Source organism: Podarcis vaucheri, assembly GCF_965113315.1.
Source record: "Podarcis vaucheri genome assembly, chromosome: 17".
Classification (NCBI taxonomy): Eukaryota; Metazoa; Chordata; class Lepidosauria; order Squamata; family Lacertidae; genus Podarcis; species Podarcis vaucheri.
Window position 1 is genome coordinate 41,279,648 of NC_138755.1, and position 26,745 is coordinate 41,306,392.

Here is a 26,745-nt window from a genome sequence, read left to right on the forward strand (position 1 = left end):
GATCCAGGTGAGAGAGAGAGTGTGTGTGTCACTTTTTGTACCACTTTAGAGTGTGTTATATTTGCTTAGCCTGGATGTCACTACAGTGGTACCTCCGGTTACAGGTGCTTCAGCGTACAGACTCCGCTAACCCAGAAATAGTACCTCAGGTTAAGAACTGCTTCAGGATGAGAACAGAAATCGTGCGGCGGCGGTGGGAGGCCCCATTAGCTAAATTGGTACCTCAAGTTAAGAACAGTTGCAGGATAAGAAAGGACCTCCAGAACAAATTAAATTCTTAACCCAAGGTACCACTGTAGTGCCTCTCCAGACAAGGTCACCTAAGGTGGTATAAAGCACCTCTGGACACCTGGTCCTCCCCAGTTCTCTCACCCACTTACAGCATTTCTCTCCAAACTGGATTAAGCTTGTTCACTTTCAATCAACCCCATTCCAGTTCCAGGCACCTGTTCAGAATTTTAGCAGCCTCTGTGGGACAGGAAATGAGTGTCTTCTGCGTACTGATGACATTTCAGGGCAAACCTCTGGATTATGTCACTCAGCAGTTTCAGGTAGATGCTAAACAGAACAGGACCTTAGGGCATCCCAGAGGTGAAAGGGGTGAAAGGAGAAGTCCTCCAGCACCATCTTGCCAGATGCTTCTTTGAAGAACAAAGTTATACTATGTTCATGGCATTCCCATGATCAACCTGACTAGTAGATCTATCAAAAAAGCAGATAAGGTTGGCCTCACATTCCTCGGTGTCCAGCCATTGTCCATCTAGCTCACTATTGTCTACACAGACTGGTAGTTTTTCCCAGCCTGACCCAGAGGAGCCAGGGATGGAACCTTATCCCTGCAACATGCTCCTGGGCTTAACTTCTGGACAGAAGTGCATGCTCCTCACTCCTTGATCCAAATCAACACACACGTACGCAGCTGCAGTACTTGTGTTTTCCCCTAAAACACTCATTTTACAGAACGTAAGAGGAGCTGTTGGGACGCGGATGGTGCTGGGGTTAAACCACAGAGCCTAGGACTTGCCGATCAGAAGGTCGACGGTTCTAATCCCCGCAATGGGGTGAGCTCCTGTCTCTCTGTCCCAGCTCCTGCCAACCTAGCAGTTCGAAAGCACGTCAAGGTGCAGGTAGATAAATAGGTACCACTCTGGCGGGAAAGTAAACGACGTTTCCGTGTGCTGCTCTGGTTCGCCAGAAGCGGCTTTGTCCTCCTGGCCACATGACCTGGAAGCTGTACGCCGGCTCCTTCGGCCAGTAAAGCGAGATGAGCGCCACAACCCCAGAGTCGGTCATGACTGGACCTAATGGTTAGGGGTCCCTTCACCATTACCTTTTAAGAGGAGCTATGCTGGACCATCCCGATGCCTCTGGCACGGCCTCAAGCAAAACATAAAGTCAACAGCCGCCTCCTGGCAATCGGTATTCAGAAGTGCAGTGCCCACGCCATTTATTTTATTTTATTATTATTATTACATTTATACCCCACCTGTATTATCCAAGGAGCGCAAGGTGGCATACAGGGGTCTCCCCCTCGTCATTTAATTCCCACAACAACCCTGTGAGGTGGGTTTAGGCTGAGAGGCCATGGCTGGCCCAAGGTCACCCAGCGAGCTTCAGGACCAAGTGGGGATTCACACCCTGGTTTCTCAGGTCCTAGTCCAATACTCTATCCACTATGCCATTTTGGCCGCATGCCTAATATCCTGTGATTGACACCTCTGCCCTCCATGAATGTGTCTAATCCTCTTTTAAAACTCTGTAATGTAGTGGCCACCACAGCTTGTGACTATGAATTCTATTTGCTCAGGCTGACATATTTATGGACTTCCTCTCCATCCTTTGGTATCCAGGAGATGGTTTAAGAGCCGTATAAAACCGAAGCCATGAAAAGCACCATGAAAACCCTGAAGCTCAGTGAACAGCAGCTTTGTGGTTCCAGCTAGCTTAGAGTTGTAAGGATAAAGAGGGCAGGAGGAAGAAGGATGCATCCTGACCACCTTAGATGAAGGATGGGTGGTGGTGGTACTTCTACTAGTACTATTCCATCTCCCCCTCCTCCCCCTCAACAACAACAACATCCTAATAAAAAGAGCAATGGAGGCAGACCATTACCTATGGTCCCAACCTAGGACAGAAGTGGGGTAGATTCTTCGTTGCAATCCAGCGCCCTTCCATACCTGCTTGCAGGTAACTCAGCATCAGACACAGCACATTCTTACTGAGGCCAAATCTCTCTATATTTCCTCCACCTTCCTGTTCCGTTAATCAAGACATACATGCTTATGAATTTTATCGTTTAATGTTTTTATTTGTACATTGGGGTACTTTTATAGCTTTGTTTAGAGTATGTAATGTTTTAATAATATAAATGTTTTAAGTCTTTTTTTACCAATTCAGTATATTTTCTTTTAATTGTCAAATAATTCTGTGTACATTGCGGCAGCCTTTGGCTATGTGCAATAAAACTGACTGAGACTGAGGCATACTGTGAGTGGAGCACAGCACATTGTCCCCATGGGGGCATCCTATATGAACTTGGCAGGCCCTGAAGAGTTGACCTGGTAGAGTGATCTGGGTCACTTTTGACTACTGCATATCTGAAGTGTAGCTTTAAAATGGGAATGAAAGAACCACACATATTTGGAGCTGTCCTGGATCCCACTGACAGGGTGCTTGGTCCGGAGGTTCCAGCTGGTGCAGAATGCCGCAGCTAGAGTGTTAATAGAGACAGATTATTGCCAGCACACCCCTCTGGTGCTCAAAAGCTTGTCCTGGCTGCCCATATGCTATGAGACCAGGTTCTAGGTTCTTGCATCAACTTACAAGGCTCTTAACAACTCTGAGGTCCCAGGGGGAGGGGAGGTCTCTGTTGGTGGTCCCCCCGGCACAGACGGATGTCTCGTATCTTCAAGAAGCCATGCATTTCGTGTAGCCTGTAGAATTCCCTGCCAACGGAGATTAAACATGCAAACTCCTTGCTGAACTTCAGGCATATGGAAAATACTTTCTTGTTCCGGTAGGTTTTGGGGGATTTTGTCTTCAGGTTTATGATAGAATTTTATTTTATTTTTCTCTGCATGGTTTATTTTTATGCACACAGCTTAGAAATGCTAATTATGATTTAAGTGGTCTATAAATTCCATGAATAAACAAATGAAATCCTTTGCTCTGTGTGGTATTAGATCTCTGTTTGAAGCTCTGAAAGTTGTGGCCAATACTGTGCTTAGAAGAACACCAGACACCCATTTTGGGTTTAGAAAATCTCTTTCAAGCGTGAGTGAGCATTCCACTTACCTCTCCCTCTCCAGTACCTGAGCTTCTGTTCCTTGAGGGCGGGGTTGGGGAGGAAGATAATCCATCACATTCATGCTTTATATTCTGCCAGTTGTTTATTTCCACCGTTGCAGGTATAGAGAGGTTACAACCATCCTTTGCGTTTCAATTGCAGAAATTACTTTATTTCGTTTAACTCGTTAATTAACCCTCATGTTCCCTCAAAGTATGCCCTGTTGAATTGTGTGTCTTAGTTGCAGCACTTGTCTCAATTGTCCTTCAAGAATATTTTGTAAGTTAAATTCCACTTCCAGTTGGAATAATTCATATTTCATTCATCTTTAGCATTGCGTCTTTCATTTGGCCTGCAGTGAAAATAACACATTCCCAAAGCTATCATCTCAAATAGCTTCATGTTATTATAATCCAATTCCCTTCTCTTGCTCTCATATTTAATAATCTAGAGGTAGGAGCTGTTGATACTTCTAAAGGGTTTAAATCTCACTCTAAGCTATATTAAGCTTGACATGATAGTTAATATTTCTGAAAACTTGTAGGGTTTTTATATTCTCTAAGTGCTGCTGTCACACACGGTCTTCCGCGCCATATAGATTTTGATGCAGACAGTTAAATAATTGAAATAGTTACAGAGTTCTTGCATCTTCTAGGAAATCTCGCTCATTAACGGAGGGTTTGTTTTAGACTTTTGAAAATAGTTTGCGTTGAAAAATCTAACAATTTAATTACTTTTCATAATCATTACTTTAAATATAATGATATGTGGTAGCTCTTTTCTTTTTGGAGGAAGCAGTGCAAGTAGATTCTTGACATTTGGCCGCTAGGAAGCTCGATGACAACCGTCTGGTGAAAACAGAGATGTCTGATGTGTGTCTATGAACACTGCAGAACTAATAAGCTGCAGCTGAATAATTCTACAACAGGCAAATATAATCCCATGCAGAAAGGGAGCCTAGCAAAGCCTAGGAACATCCTTGGACCGCACTAGATCACCACAATGCGTGTTTGTGGTCTCAAGCATAAAAAGAGGTGGTAAAAATCTGCCTTGTTTAGACACTGGATGTTGGAGGCAGGGGATCCAGAGTTCTAAGACACAACAGGGCCATCACTGGGACGAGCATCCTAAGCACAAAGCCCAGCAATACTGCATGAGATCTGTGAAAACAGTGCTCCCTTGCTGTCTCACAGGGTTTCTGGCACGCACAGGGAGATCAGCCATGCTTGGTCTGTTTGAGCATGCCAGGAATGCGTTGCAGAGGCCACCCCAGATGCTGTGATCGGCTCTGGAATTTTGGCAGGGAAGGGAGCACAGGGGCTTCCATCCAACCAAGGAGGTTCCTTGATTTCTGGGTTGATTCAACATGCAGAGATTGTGAATCGTAGCTTCCCTAGCATGGAACAAGAGAGGGTTGTGATGAAAGTGTGGTGCTAAAGAAACACTTTGTTTTCATGCTTGACTGCATAATTGTGAGCATGATAAACTGGACGGCAGTGTATCAGAGAGGATAAACTGGATAAGGGCAAAATAGAAGTACAGTGGTACCTCTGGTTATGAACTTACTTCGTTCCGGAGGTCCGTTCTTAACCTGGAACCGTTCTTAACCTGAGGTACCACTTTAGCTAATAGGGCCTCCCGCTGCCGCCATGCCGCCGGTGCGCAATTTCTGTTTTCATCCTGAGGCAAAGTTCTTAACCCGAGGTACTGCTTCTGGGTTAGCGGAGTCTGTAACCCAAAGCATTTGTAACTCAAGGTACCACTGTATATTTGAAGAATTCCCACTCAAATTGTATTTCAAACTTCTGTTTCTATTTTGCTCCTTTTCAAAACACTGTTTAGAAATGTTCCGCATTTTCCCTTAAATGTGCGCTGTTCCCGTGCAAATAGCAGGGGCCTCTGGCTGAGTAAATCAAAGTTGAAAAATCATGTTTTGAGGATCATGCCCTATTATATTTTGAGTCCATTGTGGATGGATTTGAATGCATATAATGCGGAAAGCATGCAACAGAGAGTACGGTGCCAACCTGTGACATCTGAGAGGAAAGTGAGCTGTTTGGGCTTATTCAGATGTGCAGCGGAACACTTAGCGTCTCTGCTGTATGTGACGCCTCCAAGCTTTACAAAATTACTTATTCTTGGCAATGGAAGCAGCTAAACAAATGTAAACAGCAATTTGAGAGCCCAGTCCCCTGGATTAAAATTTCGTAAACACTCCAGCTAATTGCATTCTTGTTCTCAGTGTACTGAAGGCACCATTTAGCCAAAGCATTTGTTTACTGAATTTTGTTTATTTTAATGAACATGAATCTTGTGGCGCTTTGACTGGGGCATGGTAGGATCAGCATGAAATGCAAATCAGAAAGGCTTGTCTAATGCCATAAGTGTTTACATTACAACTAACTCTATTAGTGGAGAACCTTATAAGTTGCTTGCTTATGGAATCCCCGGTGAGAAGTGATTCTTCCACTGATGTGACTGGGAAAATTAATTTTGAAAGTCAATTATTATTTATAGCTCTTTTGTAAACGTAAAGCTGGAGGGAGGGAGAAACCATGTTTTGCACATGTTGCATATGCGGCTTGTGTGTTCCGAAAGCTTCACAAATTGTGTGCTTGATTTTAGTGATTTCAGTTTCAAAAACCAAGATGGCTGGTACTGGCATTAAATGAAAAGTAGAGCTACATTTGGCTGTTGTGTTGGATTGGTTCATATCTTGTCCTTCAACATGTTCTCAGGGTGGCTTAGAGCAATTTTAAATTACAATGAATCAAATCAAAACAAACAATATATAAAAACTCCACAATATAAAAGGACTATGTTAAAAACTGTCAGCAAAAATATTTGATTTCATACTTTGATTCCAGAAAGAGTCATTGGGAAAAACTTACATGAAAACTGCTCTTTTGGAAGGTTTAAACAAAACCGGAGTTTGCAACATCTCCCATCTGCCCTGATTCATTCATTCATTCATGAAATCATTTCCATCTTGCCTTTTGGCCCCAAAGTAGCCCAGAATTGCAAGTGAAAACATAGCGCAATAAAATCTGTAGGGGAAGAGATGGAATTGCAGGCTTTGATGTCAGCTTAGCTGAGAGGACCTCAACTTTTGGTTCCTCCTCTCCTCAAACTAAAAATTAGTGCCTGAGTTTGCTTCCCCCCTCATCCCTCCCAGTCCCTTTTCCTTTTGTGTTGTGTCTTGTCTTATATACTGATATTTATAAATCACCCTCAGAACCTTTGTTTGTTAGTTTGTTTTTGCTGAATGGAAAGCTGCATCAAATAAATACAAAATGAAACAGTTTTCTTAAAAAAACAACGAAGTCAGCTAAAGCATGACTCCTAGAAAGCTGGGGAAATAACCCAAATCAGCGCGAAGACCTGATGAAAAGGAACAGAATGCTAAAAAGTCAACAAAGAGAGAGCCAGTCCTGGGGCTCCACAGTCTGGTGGGTTCGCATGAGTGAAAAAGCCCCCTCCCATATTCCAGCTGACTGGAGGTTTGAGGATAACAAAATGTGGAGCAGAACGTCAGAAGGACACGGTAGGTGGGGTGCTCGTGTCCAGTCGAGTCCTGGCCAATAGCAGCACGCAAATCAATTATTTACAAATTTTACATTTTTCATTAAATAAGATGGGGTTCAATGTTGGTACCTCAAACAGTGGTTTGGCTCTGTTTCAGCTTCCCTGACCCCATTGGCTCATAATCTTACACCTCTTCAGGGACCTCTGCTCCAAACACAAGCAAAGGAAACGCTGGATGGAGGCCTCAATTTATGGTCTAGGAGTAGATCAGAGGAGTAGTAGTAGTAATAATAACAATAATAATAATAATAATAATAATAATAATAATAATAATAATAATAATAATAATAATTTATTACTTATACCCCACCCATCTGGTAGGGTTTCCAACAAGAGATTAAAAATACATTAAAACATCAGTCATTAAAAACTTCCCTGAACAGGGCTGCCTTCAGATGTCTTATAAACATCAGATAGTTGTTTATTTCCTTGACATATGATGGGAGGGAATTCCACAGGGCGGGCGCCACCACTGAGAAGGCCCTCTGCCTGGTTCCCTGTAACTTTGCTTCTCACAGGGAGGGAACCGCCAGAAGGCCCTCAGCGCTGGACCTCAGTGTCCGGGCTGAACGATGGGGGTGGAGACGCTCCTTCAGATATACTGGACCGAGGCCGTTTAGGGCTTTAAAGGTCAGCACCAACACTTTGAATTGTGTTCAGAAACGTCCTGGAACCAGTGTAGGTCTTTCAAGACCAGTGTTATGTGGTCTTGGCGGCCGCTCCCAGTCACCAGTCTAGCGGCCGCATTCTGGATTAGTTGTAGTTTCTGGGTCACCTTCCAAGGTAGCCCCACACAGAGCGCAGAATTCCCCTTGTAGTCTACCCCAAGGCTTTGCCCAGCCAGTCTGCACCTTTTGTCACAGAGGAAACGAGAGGACCCACCAAGGGGCATTCAGTGTGGCCAGCAGACAGCTGATTATAGCTGCCTCCTTACCCATTTCAAAGAATCTCCATGATTTGAACTTTTAACTCATGCACTTTGATGTGATGAGTTAACACCATCATCATAATAATAATCATCGTTTATTAAATTTGTATCCCACCCTTCATCTGAAGGTTCACAACAGAAAAATACAAGATGGGAATACAAAATACTGTATTTTTTGCTCCATAAGACTCACTTTTTCCCTCCTAAAAAGTAAGGGGAAATGTGTGTGCGTCTTATGGAGCGAATGCAGGCTGCGCAGCTATCCCAGAAGCCAGAACAGCAAGAGGGATTGTTGCTTTCACTGCACAGCGATCCCTCTTGCTGTTCTGGCTTCTGAGATTCAGAATTTTTTTCCCTTGTTTTCCTCCACCAAAAACTAGGAGCGTCTTGTGGTCTGGTGTGTCTTATAGAGCGAAAAATACGGTATGTAATAAAACCAAATAAACAAAAAACACCAAAAAATGCCTCTGATCTGGTATAGACGGTCACAGTGAATAAAAAGCTTTTTGCTTGACAGTCACACCTGTAAGGATGAATCAACGTGTCAACATGGCGAGGCTTCAATAACCAAGGCCAAATCTCTAGAGAAATATTTGCCATGTAGGTTGGGAAGATAATAATAAACCTATCCCTCCTTCATATCAACTTCCCGAAAGGTATCTTTACATTCCTTAAAACCATCAACTTATTGGCTGCTGTAAATCTGCACACAAGACACCCATCTCCCTTACTGGTTTATTTGCTATGCAAAATCTTCTGTACAGAAGTTGTGATGAGGAGTTCCTTCAAAATGAAGAGCATGAGGTTTACGCCTGACAAAGAAACCTAGTTGGTGAGATGTTTAAAAAAAAACTCTTCTGGCTTCAAGGAGCCAGTAAGCAAAGGCTTCTGTCTCCTTTGCAAGTATGCTAGTGACTTGCCTTCCAAGAGCTGGGGTTTCGGTTTTGTTTTGTTTTTGAATACCTCAGCAGGCAGGTTGACTTTTTTGCAGGTTCCTCTCAGCTCATCGGTGGCTCTCGAGCCGTGCAAATCTTCTGGAACTGCACGTGCTTGAGTTTCACGCAGACTTCTTTGACAGCAAAAGCATTATCCCGGCCTACATATGACAATTTTGCTTCTAGGCTCCAAAAGGCTTGAATTTTAATAAAGAGGAAATTAGCACGAATGGAAGAGCTGAAATAGAATCCCTGTAGTTTGTGCACGGATGTCTCCGTCACATCTTGGCTTTGATTTGTACACAAGTGATTTGGGGTAGCCTTTATCTGGAGCCGTAAAATATGGCAAGCATGCGATGTTCGTTTGTGGGGCTCTTGTATCTTGAAGGGTTTGGTGAAGCAAAATGAGAGTCCGCAAAATAACAAAGATGGCGGGGGTTTCCTGACTATAAGAGTGGATGCTTAAGCTATATCTCCCCACATCCACCCCACCCCTTTGAGCCAGCGCAAGCAACTCATTCTTGTTGTTGTTTAGTCGTGTCCAACTCTTCATGATCCCATGGACCAGAACACGCCAGGCCCTCGTGTCTTCCACTGTCTCCCACAGTTTGGTCAAACTCATGCTGGTAGCTTGGAGAACACTGTCCAACCATCTCACCCTCCATTGTCCCCTTCTCCTTGTGCCCTCCATCTTTCCCAACATCAGGGACTTTTCCAGGGAGTCTTCTCATGAGGTGGCCAAAGTATTGGAGCCTCAGCTTCAGGATCTGTCCTTCCAGTGAGCATTCAGGGCTGATTTCCTTCAGAATGGATAGATTTGATCTTCTTAAGCAACTCATACATATGGCTTAAGCGAAACAAATCCTGCTCAATCTATACCCAGCATTATAGCAGATGATAATTCGGGTCAATACCAAATCAATAATTATTTATATATGTATACAATGATGAACATTTACGAGTCCTTTGCTGCTCTTATAACTTGGGAGGGTGAAACACCCCCCCAATCTAATTTTAACATTTATTTAAGATACTTGAGGGATTTAGAAGCATGCAATTACTGGAATAGTGAAATGATTATGTGTGGCAAAGTTTAGCGTTTAAATGTAAATTACAGAGGCAGCTGCAGGATATCAATAGACATATGGTGGAAATGTAAATATATCCCCCGAAACTGTACATAAACATTCCTAAGCAAAGATATTGAGAGAAATTTCCGACAAAATAATCCATTAAAGCGATTGTTTCTCAGCCGGGTAAAACGAGTCTGCGTTTGTGTTTTCAGAATGTGAATCCCTCTCTGCAGGAGCTGTGCAGAGTCCTGCTTGGTCTTACGGCATCTTCTAGGGTTACTCTGAGAAATGTTGAGTTTCAATGATAAATTCTATTCCGTTTTCCTGATGCATAAAATATTCACCAAGTGCATTGGGATACCTTGCCAAGCCCGCTCCTAATTGAGGCATGGCGGCATGACTTAATTTCCTCCTTAGCTGGAGTTGGGTTTCCAGTTGTTACTATAAATAGCACCAACCACGTCTGCAATCCACATGAAAAACTTGTTAATAATCCTTCTGAGGTCAGCGAGATTACTTTTCTTGTAAGGCTCCGGCATTGCGATTGGATTTTTCGCAGGGGAGGAATTTGGGACATTCAGGGATGCCGTCGGAATCCTTAGCATCGCTACAGTTTTCTCATTGGTTTGTCAAGAAGATTAAATGTCTCAATGCACACTGTAATAACAATCCAAAGATCAGGTCGTTGGGGGTGCAAGAGATGGCATCTCAATTATAAAAATAACTTTAAGACGCCCTTGTTCGTAAAGTCTGGGATCCATTCCCTACCTTTGCATGTTTGTCAGGCATACTTGAAGGAGCGAGCCAATGTTTTCTTCTGTCAGCAGTGCCTTGTCTCCATTAGGTTTCACTTTCAGAGAGGTCTGCAACCTTGGGAAAGCATTTTGGAGGCATGAGGGGATACTGGAAGGGGGCAGTTTTAGAAGCCTTGTATGCAGATGAATAGGGACGCGGGTGGCGCTGTGGGTTAAACCACAGAGCCTAGGGCTTGCCAATCAGATGGTCGGTGGTTCGAATGCCCGCAACAGGGTGAGCTCCCGTTGCTTGGTCCCTGCTCCTGCCAACCTAGCAGTTCGAAAGCACGTCAAAGTGCAAGTAGATAAATAGGTACCACTCCGGTGGGAAGGTAAACGGCGTTTCTGTGCGCTGCTCTGGTTCACCAGAAACGGCTTAGTCCTGCTGGCCACATGACCGGCTCCTTCGGCCAACAAAGCGAGATGAGCGCCGCAACCCCAGAGTCGGCCACGACTGGACCTAATGGTCAGGGGTCCCTTTACCTTTACCTATGCGAATGAAAGACCACACCTGGTAGTTTGCATCCCATATGAAGTACAAACCCAATTCTGAGTTAAGATACTTGCCGTTAAGAATAATAACTACCCGTCTGTCTCAAGAGACAAGGGAGTGCACCCGTGAGGGTGAAGTCAAACCACCAAGGTGACCTCCCTGGGGTGCAAGCCTGGGCCCTGTGTATGGAGGTCCTGCTCTGCCCAGACAACAAGACCCTCACTCTCAGCCTCTCTGATATGGTCCAAAGGAAAGCAGAGCAATATTTGGCTCCAGCTTGGCTGCAGGAGTTGCTGGTGTACATCCGCCTTAGGCACTCTCCTCTAGATTTGTAGAGGATTTACTCCTCCGTCTTTTCTTCTCCCAAAGATATCCTGCAAGACAGTGGAGGTTTAGGACCAGAGCTTTCCTTCTCCTAGATGGCCTACCTTCCCAGGCTGACAAGCCCTATCTGCCCCTCATTTCTCTCCACAGCACATGCAGAAACTGCCTTCTTGACCACTATCGGTCTCATCTGCTCAATCCGCCAGATCCTGTCTTCACATTCAGGGGAAGTCCCTACCTCTCAGAGGGCTTAAGACTCATCGGCTAGCCTCACCTGGTTTAGCTGGCCAGTCGAAGCTGCTTCTGGGATGTGGCCGCTGTTGCATGCTGACAGCTTTTAGGAGCCACAGGTGAGAGCTGAGTGTAGGGTGGGGACCAAAGCTGGTCAAAGTACCTCCAGAAGGACCACCAGAGGTAGGTACTACCAGAGGTACCCCTCCCCTAACACCAATGATGATGATGGCCTACACAAATTACTTGGCTCAGTTCTAGATTTACTACATCGCGGTGCCCTAAAGGTAACTTGTGTCTTACTTTTGCAGTTAGATTTTCATTCCTTTTTCAGTCGCTTCCACACTCTGGACTGCCTTTTCAAGAATATTGGGCAGTGTGCACTCAGTTCTTTCTCTCTGAGCTGTCTCTGTGTTCTGAGAGGGCAATGTGTTGTCTGATGGGCTGTGATGGGCTTACCTGGGAGTGGTGGCAGATAGCAGAAGCAGCAATGGATGGCTGGATGTTGCCACAATTTTATTTCCCACAATGCTCCAGAGTGGTATTACAACACAGGCAACACAGGAAACGAAATAGTGGGTAGACCAGCCATCCTGCACTGCTTCGAGTGCTGTGAAATATTTACTCCGAAGTAGACATCAGTAATGCGGTGGCGCTGTGGGTAAAACCTCAGCGCCTAGGACTTGCCGATCGCATGGTCGGCGGTTCGAATCCCCGCGGCAGGGTGAGCTCCCGTTGCTCGGTCCCAGCGCCTGCCAACCTAGCAGTTCGAAAGCACCCCTAAGTGCAAGTAGATAAATAGGTACTGCTTTATAGCGGGAAGGTAAACGGCGTTTCCGTGTGCTGCTCTGGTGCCGGTTCGCCAGAGCAGCTTCGTGACGCTGGCCACGTGACCCGGAAGTGTCTGCGGACAGCGCTGGCTCCCGGCCTCTAGAGTTAGATGAGCGCACAACCCTAGAGTCGGACACGACTGGCCCGTACGGGCAGGGGTACCTTTACCTTTTAGACATCAGTGATGGGCTTGGTGTGGCCCTGTCTCATCTTCTGTATATTCCAGACATGGTTGCCAGGTCACCAATGTATGGCATTGCAGAAACTGAATAATAAGAAAAAATGCAAGAATCCAGGCATTCATTAGTAATGCCTTTGCAAAATGTGTTTAATTAGCAAGCTTACCTTCAGAGCCTATGACTGGGCATTTGACTATTAATTACTTTTCTGTTCCACTTAAAAGCATCGTTTTTAAAGTTAATATCATAATTGGAATTTGTCTACATAATGTTTCATGAATTGTAAAAAGGGGAAAAAATTAAGTGCTATACATTTGTTAAAATGCATGCGTGGAAGAATATATCGCAGCTTAATATGTGCAAACCTTCTTCCTGTGCACACAGCTCCTTTGCTCCTTCCTCAGCACTGTAAGGAAGCCTCTAATTAACCACTGTTTTCTGTTTCATCTGACCTAGGAAATGGAGGTTATTAGCTTTTGGACAAGCCAGAATATCAAACCCATTTTGCATCATGGTTGGCTTGTTCTGAAGCTTATAACCACACTTCCCCAGTTTGTATGAAACAGGAAATTTAATTGGACACTTCCTGCTTTGATTGCTTGCAGTGGATAAGGAGGAGTAAAAGAGTTGTATCTGTGGGCAGAAGGCTTGCTCATATATTTGATCTGTGGTTTCAGCTTAGAAATGAGCAACATTCTTTTTTCCCCCTTTAAAAATTGGGATACAGAGATTGTATGAGGGACCTAGCAAATGAGTACTGGATGGAGTGCGCATTTCATGGGGGGGGGAGAGATTGCAGTTAAACATAACTATGCATGAGTGCTAGTTAGTGCATGAAGGGGTTAAGAGCACAGAGTTAGATTCATAGACTCAGCTAGGTCACACACCCTCACCTCTGTGAGGGAGGAAGTGAAACTGCTTCTCTTGTTGTTCCTGTCTCTCTCCGTGCCATGTAACTGAGCGAGGAAGATGTAGCTAAGCTTTGCTCCAAGCTTAGAACATGTGTTTGAAGAAATCTTTCTGTATTTTTTACCCAAAAGTATTCTGCCTGTGTTCTCCATGTTGCTGTGTGGATATATACATGAATCTGACCTTTGGAGTGTTCTGTAAGTAAAGCATTTTAAACTTACTTAACAGTGTGTAGTCTGTTCATTGCAAGAAGGCTGGAAAGAAAGTACCGTATTTTTCCATGTATAACACAACCACATGTATAAGACAACCCCAATTTTCAGGAGCCCTCTATAGTTGTTGAGCTGCTTTTGTAAGTTCGCTGAGCTGTTGAGCAGCCTTTAGACGATTCCCTGCTCTGGCTGGTGGAACTGGTGCCATAATACACCGCATACTGACACTCACCAAATACTCTTCCTAAGCTGGGAAGAGCAGGTAAGCAGCCCCCTCTCTGACATTTCCCTGCTACCACCACAGCACCAGCCCTCACTTACTTAGCATATTAACCCATGTATAAGACAACCCTCAATTTATCACAAAAAAATCAGAAAAAAGTTCGTGTGCTGCTCCCGAGGGTTAACCGTGCGGTGAGGTCCGAGTCCACTCCGAGGTCGATGGTGCTGTATGGAGGCTGTCCGTCAAGGCTGAAGCTGGGTCCAAGGCAGGGAGTCGGGTGAGACCAGGAACTCTGGCAGAAGAGCAGGACAGGGTGCAGACAGGAACAGGCTACCAACAATGTTGCTCCCGCAATCTGGGACTGGGCTGACTGGCCTTTTTCTCCTCTGAGGCATAGGGCGGCCCCGGTCCACAGGTGACTCGCCTCTCCTAGCCTGGAGGCAAGCACTCCTCCTGCGAGAACTTAGTTCCCTCCGCCTCTCTGCCCTGAGCCTCTGCAGCTCAGGAGAGGCTGGAGGGTTACCGGACCCAGAGGCAACCTCAGCTTCCCTTGATGGGGCTGAGAGTGGAGCACCTGCAGGCAATGGGTCCTCCATCACCTCAGGAGCCAGAGCAGACTCATTTGGTGCCTGCATCTGAGGATCCAGCACAGGTGAGGACCCTTCAGGCTCAAGCCCCAGCCCCGGCTCAGCTGGTTTTGGAGGCGAGGACTCCTGTGCAGGCTGCGATTCCTCATGTTCAGCCTCCGAGTCTGAATCCCAGGCCATCACAGTTCGTCTTATACATGGAAAAATACGGTAGTACTATCTGCAAGTGAACTAAATGGGATAAAAGGGTCTAACAACCTATATTCCTAACACCATACTGCTGCTTGACTTTTGTGAGTTTAAACTCTGCTACTGGGGGCTGGAGAGTGACTTTAGCCCTGCGTTCTGAATCCAAGCACCCAGCCAATTATATTGCTATTTACCCCACGCACATGGGTCACAGGAATTCAATTTTCCTCCCAGTGTTGAGCCATCTGCATGGCAGATTTGTAAAAATGCTCCACAATGTAGAGACCTACTTCATGTAGTATATAACTTGAGGCTTAGAGAGAATGTAACCTAGGGATATCATGTAGCTAGTAAATGCAAAATAGGGATAAAATAAAGTAAACAAAGATAGGAATGCCACAGCAACAGCTGCCCGACTATTCCATGTCTGTGAATTCCCTCTAAAGCAGGGCTGCCATACGGCTACAATTTCCCAGACATAGCCGGGATTCGCCCATTGAAAATGGCCCTGCCATATTGGAAATGTAAGTTTTTTGGGGTGAAATTTCCTAAAAAATTGCTTACAAATATTCATTTATTTAGAGATTTAGCAGATAAAGATCAACAACTTAGCCCAATAACTTTTGTGTCTGAATTTTCACTTTTTGAAATATGACAACCCTAATCTAAAGGCCAATTAATATGAAAAGCAGAAGACATGAGAACAGTTGCCTGACACTTGGGTTAAATTGCTGTTGTTTTGGGGGGGTGTTAATTGAGGAGCATTGGAAGATAGGATATGGGTAAAATCTACATGCATATTGAAAACGCTGTGAAAATGCTTTTTCTTAAAACATTTTGAAAAATACATTGAATTTGGCATAGCTCACTGTCGCCACCTAGTGCCACATTTAAAACATTTTCTTTGCAGCTGTATTGCAGAGTCCATGGACTAGAAGGGTATGTGGCAAGGAGGAGGAGGGAGGGGCTGCTTAATCCTTTTCCTTCCTGAAAATTTCCTACTCAACTTTCCCCCTACCCAGTCTCCCCCACCCCTGAGGGAGAAAAGCAGTTTTTGAACAGAAAGGTAGAACAGAAGGGCTTAAGCAGCACTCAGTCTGTTATCATTCCTCCACTTAAATTTATTATTCTTTAGGTTGGCTTAATTACCAAGGCTTCACATGCAGTGGGTTACAAAATCAAACAAACGAAACCCGCATTTCCTTAGAGTTTTTATCAGCATGCATCAGAATTCCTTTTTTCCTAGCCCTCCAAAATGTTCAAGTCTTTACAAAAATCACACTTCTTTTTAAACGTGGATTTAAAGTTCTTCAACCAGATGCTGGCGAACTTGCTACTGGTTCATTAGCATTGCTTGCCAATTAAATACAAACAGGAAGATACCAAAATATGTGCATGGCATTACCAGGTGCTGCTAAATCGAGACACAAGTTTCTTTTATTCTTTGAGAGTTGTTAAAGCTGACGACGGAGGTCAGCAGAAAAGAAAGGTGCTGTTCCTTGAAAGTGCTGCAGCACCTTATCTTCAGCAGGGTAAAACTAGCACAGCTCTAAGGCTTAGTTGAGAAGCCAGTGGAGTGAAGCTGCTTTTAATGGCCTTCATCTTTGAAGTATATTGACATGCATCTCTTCCATCAGAGGTACAAAAGCTATCTTACAAAGGAGAAGACTCGCTTGGTTGTGATAGCTGAGTTTATTTCTGATCGCTGTTAATTTCACAGGTTTCTCCCATCTCATATTATTACTGCTACTAGTACGAAAATGTATACGTGAATACATACTTAAATACATATGCGGGCTGTGCTGTGGTCTAAACCACAGAGCCTAGGACTTGCTGATCAGAAGGTCGGCGGTTCGAATCCCCGCAATGACAGGGTGAGCTCCCGTTGCTCGGTCCCTCCTCCTGCCAACCCAGCAGTTTGAAAGCACGTCAAGGTGCAAGTAGATAAATAGGTACCACTTCGGCAGGAAGGTAAAATTTCCATGCGCTCTGGTTTCTATCACAGTTTCCTGTTGCACCAGAAGCGATTTAGTCATGATGGCCATTTGACCCGGACAAACACCGGTTCCCTCGGCCTGAAAGTGAAATGAGCGCCGCAACCCCATAGTCGCCTTTGACTGGACTTAACTGTCCAGGGGTCCTTTATCATATATCTTTATCATAGATAGAGACAGAGATAGAGATATTTAAGTAAGTGGGAGTGTTCCTCAATGTACACGTTTCTAAATTTATTTCTTCCTAAAGTGCACCTTTCTTTTGCACATTTTGCTACTTCTTGGGTTCAAAATACAGTGGTACCTCAGGTTACAAATGCCTCGGGTTACAAACACTTCGGATTACAGACTCTGCTAACCTGGAAGTAGTACCACTGGTTAAGAACTTTATCTCAGGATGAGAACAGAAGTTGCGCGGCAGCGGGAGGCCCCATTAGCTAAAATGGTACCTCAGGTTAAGAATGGTTTCAGGTTAAGAACGGACTTCCAGAATGAATTAAGTTCGTAACCAGAGGTACCAGTGTACAAAGGAGAGACGAACACAAAGCATAATTACATTCTGATATGTGTCCACGAGATGTGAATGAGGTCAAGTTGCTTTAAATCCTCTTCCGTCTCTACGCCCCAGTTGCAATGCCTTCCCTAAATAAGTCTGCTTGGTGCCAACTCTGCTATAATTTATGCTCTGTGTGATGGGGGGGGGGAGAGGGGAGATTGTTAATAACCAGACATGCTCACGAGGGCTTTTTTAAAAAATCCCACTGAGCAACTTTTAATCTGTTTTATGGTTCTATCTGCTGCTTTGTTGTGGGGTTCTTTTTGGGGGGTGGGACAGGGAGTTACATTTATTTTATGCCGCACACTGCCCTGAAATCTGCTATGATGATGAGTGGTATAAATATGTTTTAAATAAATAAATACACACAGCATCTCTGTGTAATGGTTTGGCCTGTTAGAATAATCATTGAAAGGTGGTAAAAGTGCTATTCTTCCAGGGTTGAGTCTATGATGCTTTTCTTGCACTGGAAAACCTTCATCTGGAATACGGCATTACATTGAAACAACAGGATTCCGGGTATATACACAAGTCAGCAGAAATTAAGTTCGTTCCAAATGTTCTTTAATATGCTATTTTAATGAAAGGCAAAACAGTTATTCACTTCTTTAAACAAACAAACAAAAAAACCCAAAAGAAACCCAAACATTCGTTGCTTTTCCCCTATGAGCTGGGAGTGGACTCCCAATCAAAGATCATCTAGTGACTGTGTTTTCTCCATCCAGAGTGAGGGAAATGTTTTCTGCCCTAAATTCAGATTGAGTTCATGACAGTACCAGATTAAGCTGTGTGATGATATCACTACGCCTGTTCAGAATGAGGCCAGTGCGTCTGGTCCTGTGGGGCTTTGTCATTAAGCCAGTTTGGATACATGACTATATGAATAAGAGCAGAAAGCAGGGCTATGGAGGAAGGTGGAGAGAATGGCTGGCTTGCTGAGGCACAAGGGAGACAATTGTCTAGGCATTACACATGGAAAGAGACACATCAGTTGTGGCAGATAGTGCATTCCATTTTAATGACAAATGACATTGGTGTGGTGAACTTTGGCTGTCTCATAGTCTTGAAAGTGCCCCTGAATATGAATTCTTCTATTTGCCAGGCCTCCCCAAAAAATAACTGAGAAAGGTTTTATTTTGCAACCCATGAGCAGGGCTATGAAGTCGGAGGGATGCAGTGGTTGAGCCCTAGGAATAATGCCATTTAGGGATAATTGGATTGGGAGTAACTCAAAGGTAATTTGGCAGTTAAATTGTACTTCTGAAATACTGTCTGCTAATCAGATTTAGAGTGCTAATTTAGAGGTCTATTGCCTTCATTTTTTTAACCTTGGAATTTTAGTTAGGTCAGCTGCAAAAATGAACTATTTCCCACACATTAGGGATTTCCCCCCCCCCATAGGGAACTACCCCTGATTATTGGGAAATCAAAACTGTTATTGCACATTTATATTCAAAGGGATCAGTGCATATATTTGGTGAAAATCCATTAAAACGTAATATGTATTATTTATGAAAGCAGTTTCAAAATCAAAGTACTTTACATCCTCGTGACATTGGCGAGATTTTCTAATGCTTTAAGCCGAAGCAGCCATACCTATGGACCTGACTCATTTATTTTTCTTTCACCTTTGAGGGGTGCGCTAGGCCTCCCCAGCCAGCTAAACGTCAGATAGAATTTGCCATTTCCGTTACGCAGAACGTTCTAAGGCAGAGGCAACTCAGGAGTTTCTGAATTTTATTACTTCAGCCCTTAATGACCTATGACCAGGCACTTCAGGAACCGCACCCTCCTCTGTGAATCTGGCCATGCTGCAATATTTTCCTGCTGCTTTGAATCCTGTCACTGTCAGAGATCTGACGCACATGCCTGAGAGTCAGTGCTCTCCTGATGGTAGTTCCAGACTTGAGGAATGCCCTCCTCACAGTGTTCACTTTCCATGTTTTAGATGAGCTTTGTTAATCTATTTAAATATGGTTTTAATATTTAGTGGGCTTCTACTTCCTGAATTAGGGACGCTGGTGGCGCTGTGGGTTAAACCACAGAGCCTAGGACTTGCCGATCAGAAGGCCGGTGGTTCGAATCCCCGCGACGGGGTGAGCTCCCGTGACTCAGTCCCTGCTCCTGCCCACCTAGCAGTTCGAAAGCACGTCAGAGTGCAAGTAGATAAATAGGTACCGCTCTGGCGGGAAGGTAAGCGGCGTTTCCGTGTGCTGCTCTGGTTCACCAGAAGCGGCTTAGTCATGCTGGCCACATGACCCGGAAGCTGTACGCCGGCCCCCTTGGCCTATAGAGCGAGATGAGCACCGCAACCCCAGAGTCAGTCACGACTGGACCTAATGGTCAGGGGTCCCTTTACCATTACCTTACTTCCTGAATTGTTCGTTTCATTTCTACGGTTCTGTTTCTATTACTGCACCACGTGTGATTTCCCCTGCGTTAAATCTGCTGTCAGTTGCTTATAGGCGGATGCTTTCATGTTATATTATTTGTATTTCACTTTGAATATTAATGCTATAAAAAGTGGGGCAGAAAAGTGGTGGCAAAGGGGGGGGGATAAAATCCCAAATTTGACTGCTGTGTAAGATGCTGTGGCTTGCAGCTGCTGATTTGAATTAAACAGACAGCACTTGACTGAGCAAGGCATCAGTTGATGGATTTTGCAGGCACTAATGTCCTTTAATAAACCTTTCAAGGTAATTTTGAAAGGAGGTGGAGGTTAAGAGGAAACAGTTCAGGTGGCTATTTTATAGCTAGATCTGAAAATATATTACAGAGTTCTGACAGAGCGTGTAATTATTTTTCAAGGTGTTTATACTGAAGGATTAATAACTGGGCATATTTAAGACTCATTATAAACGTTTCAAATGGACGTGTGCTCAAATTATGAAGTGACCCTAAAGAATGTTTTAAGATACAGTGGTGCCTCTGGTTATGAACGTTTCTGGTTACGAACGCTTCAGGTTACGAGCTCCGCTAACCCAGAAGTAGCTGTTCCTGGTTGCAAACTTTGCCCCACAATGTGAACGGAAACTGCGTACCAGGCCCCATTAGCAAAAGCACGCCTCAGGATAAGAACAGTTTCAGATGAAGAACGGACCTCCGGAACAAATTACAATATTTTTCCGTGTATAGGGTTTTCCCCTGAAAAATAATGCCCAAAATTTGGGGGCGTCTTATACACAGAAGCCATCTCCCCCCGTTTTCTTAAATTTTGGTCCCCAAAATAGGGGTCGTCTTATAGACAGAAAAATACGGTAGGTTCGTAACCCGAGGTACCACTGTACAGATTTTGGAGTTACATTTTAAGAGGCAAAAATGACCAGTGTTAGTTGCAGCTGGCAACATTTTGAGACGTAGTTACCAAGAAGTGCAAAATCAACTGAATTTTTTTGCAGAGTCAGGGCCCAACATTGTCAAATATTATTAGACCTACTTAGGTATTTGTCACTCTCAGGATGAACTGAGTAGTCCTGCTCCTGACATTGCACCCACTTGATGTTCACACATACTGTTATGTACTGAAGTTCTCACCCTAGGCCAGCAGGGGGATACTGTAGATAGATATGCAAATAAGGGATTGAAAGTGACGTTCGGTGATTGGATAGTTACAGAAAGTGGTTACTGTTGCGTTCTAGTGGAGCTCTATATAAGCAGGCTGGCTGAACCCTTCAGTTCAGTTCTGTTCTGGCCTGTGGATAAACAAGAGCTGTTTGAAGAATCACTGTGTCGTCTGATATGTTCACCCACAACTTAACACATACTGTGCAAACGTCGGCAGCGAATGGGCCTTCCCATGAATGCTTTCCAAGGCCTCATCCTTACAGACGTTCCTACAGATGCCAAGGTAGGAATATGCGTCAGGGAGCAAAGTAACTTGGAACATCCATCTCTCTGCTCTTGCGTCGTCCAAAATAAGGAAGCAAGAAGCACCTGAAAGCAGCTACTTTCCCCGCAGTTTGTGCATCGTGAGCTCTTGGGAAAATATAGTTCGTGTAGTTCATGGGTTTAGATGCAGACACATTTCCTCATTTTTAAAAATGGTAGCATTAAACAGAATACTTCACATGTTTATAGCGAACATTTGCCACTGACGTTTGGAAGCCCATTTCCCCTCACTTTTACGTTTTCTCTCCGTTTCTCAGTTCCTTGAGGTTCCTCCCCCTTGCCGTCGACACATTCGTTGAAGTGCAGGATACACAAAAGGCCCATTACAAAGCAGCTTACTCAAATGCGCCTTGGAAAGGCAGCATGGCCTCATTTCTTGCTCCACGAAAGACAAGCAAAGAGAGTCCTTCCATCAACCCTCCCTCCCTCCCTTTTCCTTGCCGACTCCTATAACTTTGCTCAACTAGGCATTCCTGCTCTCAGATTCTAGCCCACTAGGTGTTTGAGTGTGATGACTCTCAGTGTATACTTGTGGGTAAAGGTAAAAGGACCCCTGACCATTAGGTCCAGTCGCAGACGACTCTGGGGTTGCGGCGCTCATCTTGCTTTATTGGCCGAGGGAGCCGGTGTACAGCTTCCGGGTCATGTGGCCAGCAGGACTAAGCAGTCTTTCCAGCCTTCTTGCAATGAACAGACTACACACTGTTAAGTAAGTTTAAAATGCTTTACTTACAAAACATTCCAAAGGTCAGATTCATGTAAATATCCACACAGCAACATGGAGAACACAGGCAGAATACTCTTGGGTAAAAAATACTGAAAGATAGCTTCAAACGCATGCTCTAAGCTTGGAGCAAAGCTTAGATACATTTTCCTTGGTCAGTTACATGGCACGGAGAGAGACAGGAACAATAGAGAATTGTTGTTGTTGTTGTTGTTGTTGTTAGGTTCCAAAGAACATTCGCAAACCAGAACATTCACTTCTGGGTTTGCGGCGTTTGGGAGCCAAAACGTTCAAGTCGCAGGGCGTTTGGGATCCAAGATACGACTGGACTGCACAATTGAGGGTCAACACTGGCAGAGGGCCACTTTGCTCATGCCCTGCTTATAGGTTTCCCAGAGGCATATTATGGGCTACTGTGGGCAACAGGATGCAGGGCCAGATGCAGACTTTTGTTGTGATCCGGCAGGACGCGTCTTGCATCATTATGCACTTTTTTAGACTCCCTCTTAAGATTTGGGTTAAGATTTGCCAATTTGTGCAATTTTTCTGTGATGCAATCTCTCTGATCTGGTGGCAGCTACCAAGCTCTTCTTTAGAATTTATAAAGTGCAAAGAAATAAAATAACCATATATAGCTTTTAGCTTTTATAAATTTTCTTTAATATTAATAGGGCTGCTGCTTCCACAGAGTACTTAAGAGAATTATGGCAGGAGGTTAGTTTAACTATTGGTTTGACATCTGTGCATTCAGACACTCTTAAATTACGTTACAAGCTGTAGCTTTGTATAGAAAAACATCTGTTTTAATTAGAAAGAAATAGCTGGAAATTAAAAGTAATTTTAAAAGGCAATTTCTTTTGGAGTTTTACTGACCAATAGAATTTATTTACCATACAGAGGTAGCAATGAAATCTATATTTATGGGAGGGCTTTTAATTGGAAAGGGATGGTTTGTGCACACGAGGCAATTAATAATAATACTCATATGTGCTTTATGGCAGCCTTAGTGCCTGCACTGATGCTTTGAAGAGTAGACAACAGAAATTGTGATTGCACCAGCACACAGTACCTTGGGCAAATACCTGTGTCCCCATGGGATTCCAGTGCACCTGATGCTGCAAAACTACCTTTGTATTTTTAAAAAATAAAAGTTTGAAGGCATATATTCTGGGAACCTTATCCCTTCCCTTCTGTATTCAGGGCTAGGAATAGACATAAGCTGCCTGTAGTTATTCTAGAGGTGATTCGATTAGCAGTTTCAGGAAACATGTTACGATATACCCAACTTTGAGGTTCTTCTACAATCAAATGGCATATAAATTTATGAAATAAATAACAGCTTGCCAGTGTACTAGGATCATCGGAGAAGCCCCTTCTTGATGTTCCGTCTTTGCGAGAAAGGCATTGTCTATGAACAAGAGAGAGGGTCTTTCCTGTGGTGGCACCCCGATGTAGAATGCCCTCCCACAGGAACTACTTTGATGCCCAGTTAAATCCTTGTTGTTTCCCCAAGCATTTTAGATTATATTTTTAGCATTTAGATGATTTTATTCCTCTTAACTTTTTTTGGTATTGTTGGCTTGTGCTATGTGCAAATAATGCATATTTTAAAATTGCATTGTGTTTCTGTTTTGCTGCTTTTGAGGGTGTTTCTTTTCTGTCACTGAGAAACTGCACAGTCGTACCTCGGAAGCCAAACGCCTTTAAACTTGAATGTTTTGGCTCTCAAACGATCAAAAACCAGAAGTGATTGTTCCAGTTTTCAAACATTTTTCAGAGGCCAGACGTCCGGCACGGCTTCCAGTTGGCTGCAGGAAGTTCCTGCAGCCAATCGGAAGCTGCGCTTTGCTTCTTGAACCGTTTCGGGAGTTGAATGGACTCCCGGAACAGATTAAATTTGAAAACCAAGGTACGACTGTACTCCCATCTTTGAAGTTCTAATTGTGCATATGTGTTCTGTGTTGAGGGCTGGGAAGGGATGTAGTATATATGCTGCTAATCTTGCTTAAAACGTGTGCAGTGAATTGTTAATTTTTTTTAAATTTTGTATTGCAAATGTAATACACATAAACCATAAAGCCCATTTTATATATACAGTGGTACCTCGGAATTCGAACGGCTCTGTTCTTGAACGTTTCAGTCCTGAACGCCAAAAACCCAGAAGTAAGTGCTCCAGTTTTCGAACGTTCCTCTGAACCCGAACACCCGCATGGCTTTTGCCGTGCAAAAACCTAGCTGTTGGCCAATCGGAAGCTGCGCCTTGGAACTTGAACTTTTTGGAAGTCGAACAGTCGAACGGTCTTCTGGAATGGATTATGTTCGAGTTCTGAGGTTCCACTGTGTGTGTGTGTGTGTGTGTGTGTGTGTGTGTGTGTGTGTGTGTGTATATATATATAGTTCACTATTCACAACAAAACTTGGTCCACGACATATGCACCGTTCCCTAATATCTCATCGCAAAACACACAAGCACAAAAATAACTTTGAAAATACCCATTTATGATTTTTCAGTACAGAGAAAATGGCTATTCTCTTCTTCCTCCTCCTCCACACAACCACCAAAACCCCCCATTTTACTGAAAATGCTGTATTTCAAAATCAGTGCAAATAAGTAGGATCCTTCGACAAAATGTTGCAGTGCGGGGTTCTTCAGTTCAGGGTTCCAGCCTCTATATTGCCAGTTCCACAGTTTTCCACCCAAACAATCAGCATCGCAGGAACCAAACAGAAGAACAAAGGGTCTCTCAAGCACTGTGGATTTCTGAGGGATTATTTAATGAGACCTCTTCTGCGCTCCATCGGAGGTGCAGGCGGGCACCATGACCCCTGGCCCAAAAGATTCCAGAGTAATTTGCTATCATTTCATCTGAAGTGACATGGGCTTCTCTCCGCCTCGCATTAAAGCCGGCAGGTTTCTCACTGGGATCAACCTGAAAGGCCAGGTCTGATGTGGCAGATGCAGGTATGCAGGATGAAAATAGGAAATAGAAGTTGAAAATAGAAAATCCCCCATGACTCCCACAGCAAAGCTCATCTTCCTGTCATGCTATCTTGTTAAGAGTTTTCTTGATTGGGTGGTTAGAAGGTAATTTGAGGAGGTTTCTATTAGGCTGCTACATGCCGAATCGCCGAAGAATGGATGCTTTTGAATTCTGGTGCTGGAGGAGACTCTGGAGAGTCCCATGGGCTGCAAGAAGATCAAACCTCCCCATTCTGAAGGAAATCAGCCCCAAGTGCTCACTGGAAGGACAGATCGTGAAGCTGAGGCTCCAAGACTTTGGCCACCTCATGAGAAGAGAAGACTCCCTGGAAAAGACCCTGATGTTGGGAAAGATGGAGGGCACAAGGAGAAGGGGACGGCAGAGGACGAGATGGTGGGACAGTGTTCTCGAAGCTACCAGCCTGAGTTTGACCAAACTGCGGGAGGCAGTGGAAGACAGGAGTGCCTGGCGTGCTCTGGTCCAGGGGGTCACAAAGAGTCGGACACGACTAAACGACTAAACAACAACAACAAATGCTGAATCGAGCAAGGAGTCTGCCATTTGCTGGATATAACCCCCCTTGTATGTTGGTGAGCCGGAAAAGCAGATGTGGTTCGAACCACTGCCACAAAGGCAAGGATAAATAAAAGGGCGAGGAAGGCTGTTTCTTGGGGTCTCCGGAAGGGCTCCATCGAATAAACACAATATTAACTTTTTGTGAGTCCTTGCTCAATCAATTTCAACTCAGTAGTTTTGTTTTATAATACTGTTTTTCTCAACTGAGTAGTTTTGTTTTACAGTGTTTCCCACTCCACTAGCATGAAATTATCTTTCAAGAGAACATTAAGGCCCTCTTCACTTGCTAGAAGCCCCAGTGATGAAACAGGCAGACAATTGTATTTGTAATTCAAAGCAAGGGCGTAAATGGATACATACTGAGCAGATAATTTCAGTCTTCTTGCCCATGCAGGTTTTGTTGTTTCTCTGTATCTCTGGCTTTTATTGAATTACGCGTGCATTTCAGTTTCCATATCAAGTGAATCAAGAGGACATAATGACACATTATGCTATATACTTTATTGTGTGCACACTTCTAAATTTTGAAGATGCGTTGATCAATGGCACCTAACTTAATCTTTTCAGGTATTTTGCGGAGACTCGATTAAAATAATTATTCAATCCAGTTTAAAAGAATCCTGCATAGTATTCGGTGGAGAGATGAACTGTAGAACAAAAGACTAATGTTAACAAAATGGACCGTGCAAAAGCAGTTTAAATTTTTATTTGCATGTTTCTTACACAAATTATCTGCAGCCCAGTCTACTGGAAAATTTCCATGACCTTTTTTTTAATGGAAAAAAAGAGTTCTGATGCAACATCATAAACAAATAATGCAGGGTTGGTAAATTGCCTGAAAGAAAGATGTGCAAGACGGTTGAATGGACTTTAGCTTTGAAACTGAAAACAGAAAATTAAGGTGCCAGACAACCTTTCCTTCTCTAGAATATTATAAGCTGATCACTTTCCCTCTCCCTTTGGTTTTATCTTGTGGGTTCCCTGCCATCAGTGCCAGATTTATGTATAAGCTAAACAAGCTATAGCTTAGGGCCCCACTCCCTTGTGCCCCCCCAAAAAAATTAAAGGAATAAAACCTTATATTTCCAAAATATTAGATTAAAAACAAAATAAAACCTACATACAGCAACGTTGTTTTGTGTTGGGTATGGACCTATTAGGGCCATAAATTACTATACAGCATATATTCAACTCAAAAAACAGCGACAAAGGACAGCTGGACATATAAAGGGCCCCATTACCTTCAG

General features: G+C 43.8%; 1 protein-coding gene across 22 annotated transcripts in view; it reads left to right on the forward strand.

The window, feature by feature from the left end:
* Positions 1-26,745, forward strand: part of ADGRL3 (adhesion G protein-coupled receptor L3) — a 574,776-nt gene that overhangs the window by 135,797 nt on the left and 412,234 nt on the right. The gene's annotated exons all lie outside the window — the stretch shown is intronic.